The sequence below is a fragment of the Orycteropus afer genome, unplaced genomic scaffold (assembly GCF_000298275.1).
Source record: "Orycteropus afer afer isolate SDZICR_OR568_19922 unplaced genomic scaffold, OryAfe1.0 scaffold00016, whole genome shotgun sequence".
Lineage (NCBI taxonomy): Eukaryota > Metazoa > Chordata > Mammalia > Tubulidentata > Orycteropodidae > Orycteropus > Orycteropus afer.
The window spans coordinates 6,415,815-6,421,933 of record NW_006921603.1 but is presented as its reverse complement, the minus strand read 5'-3'; the positions used below and the strand labels follow the sequence as shown (position 1 = coordinate 6,421,933).

Below are 6,119 nucleotides of genomic sequence, written 5' to 3'. Positions count from 1 at the left end.
TCCAGGCTCCACAGACTAAGGCTTTCAGTCATCCTTCAAATAGCCTTTTTTTTTTTTTTTTTTTTTTAGTAGTGATTTTTTTTTTTTTTTTTTGTCATCTGTCTATGAAACTATGACTGTTAGTCACAGACAAATGTTTTGAGGGTATCAGTTATTTGAGGCCTTATATTTATTACTTTATGATGCTAGTTTGTGTGCAGTCTAAGTACTTATTAGCTTACTAAGCAAATAAGGATGCCTATAAATGAGGAAATATTCCTATAGGTTCAGCATCTATCCGTGCTTTATAAAATTAAGAAGGGGAAGAATCTGCTTGATTCCTATTTACTAAGGAAGGAATCATTGTTTTTCTCTTAAGACAGATTTAAAAAATATATATGTATATAAATATATATCCATATATATTCATATGTATGCAGATATGCACCCACCTCTTGTCTATCACTTTTACTGTAGTGGCTTGTGTATTGCTGGAAGCTATGCCACCAGCATTTCAAATACTAGCAGGATCACCCATAGTGGAGCTTCCAGAGTAAGACATATTAGGAAGGAAGGACCTGGTGATCTACTTTGAAAAAAATTTTTGACCTGTGAAAAACTTAGGAATAGCAGCAGAACAGTCTGATAAAATATTAGAAGGTGAGCTTCTCAGGTTGAAAGGCACTCAAAACACAGCTGGGGAAGAGCTGCCACCTCAAAGTAGAGACAACATTAATGATGTGGATGAGGTCAAACTCTCAGGACTGTCATTTCAGGCACAACTCAAAATGGAAAGAAACAGCTGAAAAAACATCCATTAATAATCAGAACATGGTATGTACAAAGTAGGAATCTAGGAAAATTGGAAGTTGTCAGAAAAGAAGTGAAACAATTGAAGATCAACATCCTATGCATAAGTGAGCCAAAACGGACTGGTATTGACCATCATGAATGGGACAATTATTTGGTCTACTACAAGTTAAAGAGGAATGTCTTCATATTCATGGTCAAAAAGAACATTTCAAGATCCTGATGTACAACACTATCAGTGATAAGACAGTATCCGTATGTCGAGAAGGAAGACCAGTCCATATGACTGTTACTCAGATTTATGTACCACCCATTAAGGCCAAAAATGAAGAAATTAAACATTTTTACCAACTTCTGTAATCTAGAATTGATCAAACATGCAATCAGGATGCATTAATAATTACTAGTGATTAGAATGTGAAAGTTAAAAGCAAAGAAGGAAGAATTAGTAATAGAAAAATATGACTTGGTGATAGAAATAATGCTGGAGATCACATGATAGAATTTTGCAAGACCAACCACCTGTTCATCGCAAATACCTCTTTTAAACAACATAAATGGAAACTATACATGAACCTTGTGGAATGGAATACACAGGAATCAAATTGATCACATCTGTGGAAAAATACAAGAGAGGAGCTCAATATCATCAGTCAGAACAAGGCCAGGTGCCAGCAATGGAATTAGACCATCAGTTGCTTGTACACAAGTTCAAGTTGAAGCTGAAGATAATTAAAACAAGTCTGTAAGAGCCAAAGTATGACCTTGAGTATATCCCATCTGAATTTAGAGACCATTTCAAGAATTGGTTTGATGTATTGAAAATGAATGATCGAGGACCAGAAAAGATGTGTAATGACATCAAGACCATCATACATGAGCATCATACATGAAGAAAGAAAAAGGTCATTTAGAAGACAGGAAAGGAATGAAAAAAGAAGAATAGGTTCTGAAACTTGCTCTTGAATGTAGAATAGCTAAAACAAATGGAAAAGATAATGAAGTAAAAGAGCTGAGCAGATTTCAAAGGGTGGCTCAAGAGGACAAAGTTAAATATTAAAGTGAAATGTGCAAAGGTCTGGAGTTAGAAAACCTAAAGGGAAGCACATTTTTTGACATTTCTCAAGCTGAAAGAACTGAAGAAAAAATTCAAGCCTCAAGCTGCAATATTGAAGGATTCAATAGGCAAAGTATTGATTAACACATGAAGCATCAAAAGAAGATGGAAAAAATATACAGAGTCATTGTACCAAAAAGAATAGGTTGGTGCCCCACCATTTCAAAATGGCATAAATGATTAAGAACCAATGCTACTGATGGAAGAAGTCCAAGCTGCACTGAAGGCATTGGTAAAAAGTAAGGATCCAGGAGTTGATATAATACCAATTGAGATGTTTAAACAAATGGATGCAATGCTGGAAGCATTCAACTCATCTATGCCAAGAAATTTTGAAGACTAGTACGTTGCCAATTGACTAGAGGAGATCGATATTTGTGCCCATTGCAAAGAAAGGTAATAATTTTTTGGAAATTGTTGAACAGTGTCACTAATAGCACACACAAAGTTTTGCTTCAAATAATTCAAAAACAGTTGCAGCAGTGCATAGACAGGGAATTGGCAGAAATTCAAGCTAGATTCAGAAAAGTACGTGGAACAAGGAATATCATTGTTGATGTCAGATAAATCTAGATGAAAATGGAGAATACCAGAAAGATGTTTACCTGTGTTTTGTTGACTATGCAAAGACACAATCTATGTGGAGATTACAACAAATTATGGATAATATTAAGAAGAATTGTAATTCCAGAACACTATCATGCAGAATCTGTACATAGACCAAGAGACAGTCATTTGAACAGAACAGGGGAATACTACATAGATTAAAATCAGGAGAGATGTGTGTCACAGTTCTGTCCTTTCACCATACTTATTCAATGTGTATGCTGAGCAGATAATCTGAGAAGAAGCTGGACTGTATGAAGAAGAACACAGCATCAGGATTGGAGGAAGACTCATTAACAACCTGGGATTACGCAGATAATACAATCTTGCTTGCTGAAAGCAAAGAGAACTTAAAGCACTTACTGATGAAGATAAAAGACTATACCCTTCCATATGGATTACACCTCAACATAACGAAAACAAAAATCTTCCCAACTGGACTAATAAACAACATCATGATAAACTGAGAAAAGATGAAAGTCTCAAGGGTTTCATGTTACTTGGATCCACGATCAATGTCCATGCAAGCAGCAGTAAAGAAATCAAACAACGTATTGCTTTGGGTAGATTTACCGCAAAAGACCTCTTTAAAGAGTTAAAAAGCAAAGATGTCACTTTGGGACTGGGGTATATAATAACCAAGCCATGTATTTTAATTTACCTCATATGCTTTTGAAAGCTGGACAGTGGATAAGGAAGAGCAAAGAAGAATTGATGCCTTTGGATTATGTTGTTGTTGTTGTTGTTGTGTGCCGTTGAGTCGGACCTGACTCATAGTGACCCCTCCTTGGGTTTCCGAGGCAGTATCACTACGGAAGTAGATTGGCCCATCTTCCTTCTGAGGAGTGGCTGGTGGGTTTGAACCGCCAGCCTTCTGGTTAGCAGTCAAGTGCCTTAGGCACTATGCTACCAGAGCTCCTTTTGAATTATAGTATTGAATATACCACAGACTGCCAAAAGAATGAACAAATCTATTTAGAAAGAAGTACAGCCAGAATGTTCCTTAGAAGCAAGATGATGAGACTTCATCTCAAGTATTTTGGACATGTTAGGAGGGACCAGTCTCTGCAGAAGTACATCATGCTTAAGTTAGAGGGTCCATGAAAAGGAAGACCCTCATTGAGGTGGATTGATAGAGTAGTTGCAATAATGGGCTGAAACAATTGTGAGGATGGCACAGGGCCAGGTAGTGTTTCATTCTATTGTGCATGAGGTCGCTATGAGTCAGGTATCACCAGATGGCACCTAACAACAGCAAATAGGTATATATTTATATATACATACACATCTGAATAAATTTTCAAAATCCAAAATTTTTAAAATTTCTAGATTCTCTATAATTGAATACACTAAAAAATTTTTCAGTAGTTCTTCTTATAAACTCATAGAATCTTGTGTGAAGTTCTAACACAAATAGATTATTATTTAACAGACTTTGGTTTTAAAACAATTAACTTTATCAGTTTATAAATAAAGTGTTCATTATCGAAGTATGCCTTATTTCAGTCTCCACAGACATGAGGTTGTATTGGAAAGCAAACATCATCTTAACACAAAAATACTGACAGTTGTAAAACTGGTCACCACTCAACTGGAAGCTGATATCTGTCCTGTTGGTCAGTTTCAATATCCAGGATAATTGGATATTGATAAAACTGAGTACAAGAAAAAAAAAAAATCTCAAGTCTTAGAAAAGACTGAGCATTTCATGAAATCGGGGAAAGTGATTTTGGACAACTGCTGGGTACACAGACAAGCTCTGGGTAGGTAGCTTTCTGGTAGCATCAGACCAGACAACATTGCAAGAATGAGGAGGATTTACTGATAAATGTTTCAAACTAGAATGATATGAAGACCAACGGATCAAATTAAGGGGAGAAAAAGAAGATTAAGTCAGACCTTTGATTCAATTTAAGACATGGTCACATACATTTTGCAAAAAGATTGTTAAAAGTGAAGTGAAGGATGTCAAGATTCTACATTTTCTACACAAAAAGCACACTTGATTTGTTTTAGTCTTTGTTCCTTCTTAAAATTAATAAACAGATACAGTTAAAACCTAACCCCATAACCTGTTAACATTGAGGGTATTCCTACTCATAGTAAGTTTGTAGGACTGAGTAGAAGTGCCTCAAAGGGTTTCCTACGCTGTCATCTTAATGGAGGCAGACTACTACATCTTTTTTCCACAGAGCGGCTGGTGGGTTCAAACCACCAACCTTTTGGATGGCAGCTAGGCACTGAACCACTGCACCACCAGGACATCTTCATTTATAGTCTATATTTTGTTGTTGTTGTTATTTGCTGTCAAGTTAAACCATGTAAATTTATTTTCACAATTTCTAATTTTATCTTTTAAGATAAGGCCTCCATCAAACCTTTTTTCATTATTCACTATGACCTTTTTGTATCCATTTTAAGCACACTTGGCTTTTAAACTGATTTTTTTTTTAAATGTCCTATAATATTTCATTGAGTAATAGCCAGTTAGGTTTTGAGATAGTGGGACAACCATTCAATTCATTCTTTCTCACCAAGGGAGGAAAAATGAACTTTCTCTTTAAACATGGCATATATTCTTGACTGATGCTTACAGCAGCCATGGCTTTAAATCTTCCTTGTAATATCTGGTAGAAGCTGCATTTGAAATCAAATCCTAACCAATTTTGACTTCCATTTATACATACTCCATACTGATGATGAAATGAGAGAGTAGAAGATAGGTTGTGAAATACCCTGTTACTTGCAGCTGGCCTTGAAATGCAGGTCACACACAGTGCACAGCAAAGCATTCTCCCTTCATCCGAGACATGTCCTCGTATGCCTTCTGAACTGCATCACTCTGTGGACAGAATAAGTAATGAGATGACCAAACAGCAGAATGGAGTTTCCCTGATAACTCCCAGTTGCAACTCTTCATTGCTCACCCCTGTGGTCAGAAAGTCAGGTCCTGCTGAGGTCAGACAGATGGGTCAGGTCTGGACCTTCTGTCATACCTGAATTCTCACAGATCTTCTAAAAAATCAGTATGATATATGAATCAGGGCAAACTCATCACCGTGCTTTTAATGTCTAATTAAGGGCAGCACTTTAAGTGTATGAAGACTAGCTATAGGACACTAGACATTCATGGATAAATATGATTAAATGAAATCACATGACAACTTTATTTTGTGTTAAGAGGGTATTATGCAGCATGCCTCACTATTATCTACAAAATATTAAGTCTCCAGATTGCATGCTTATGTTAACACCACTATAAATGCTTGGAGCAGAAAGTATTGAAGATACTGGATAAAATCAGACATCATGTAGCATACTTGCTCTATCTTGTGCTGCTCTGCTATTTGAGAATTAATGTCTGTCATCACTACAGAAAAGAAAATGTAAATTGGATACTCTTATGTTCACTCCCAGCCAACTCTTTGATTTGAAAATTTCCTAAATTAGAAAATTAATATAAAAAAATTACTGTGCTTTTTTTCTCTTAAAAGAAAATTAATATTCTTTTTGAAATCTAACTGTGTTCTCAATCCAGGTGCTTTTTCAAGGAAAGTCATGAAAGTTGTAGGTTTCCCAGTGACAACACTTTGAATTGCTTGTGCCT

General features: G+C 36.0%; 1 protein-coding gene across 1 annotated transcript in view; it reads left to right on the top strand.

Moving 5' to 3' along the window:
• The window catches only part of ANK3 (ankyrin 3), a 382,716-nt gene that overhangs the window by 138,403 nt on the left and 238,194 nt on the right, over positions 1–6,119 (top strand). The gene's annotated exons all lie outside the window — the stretch shown is intronic.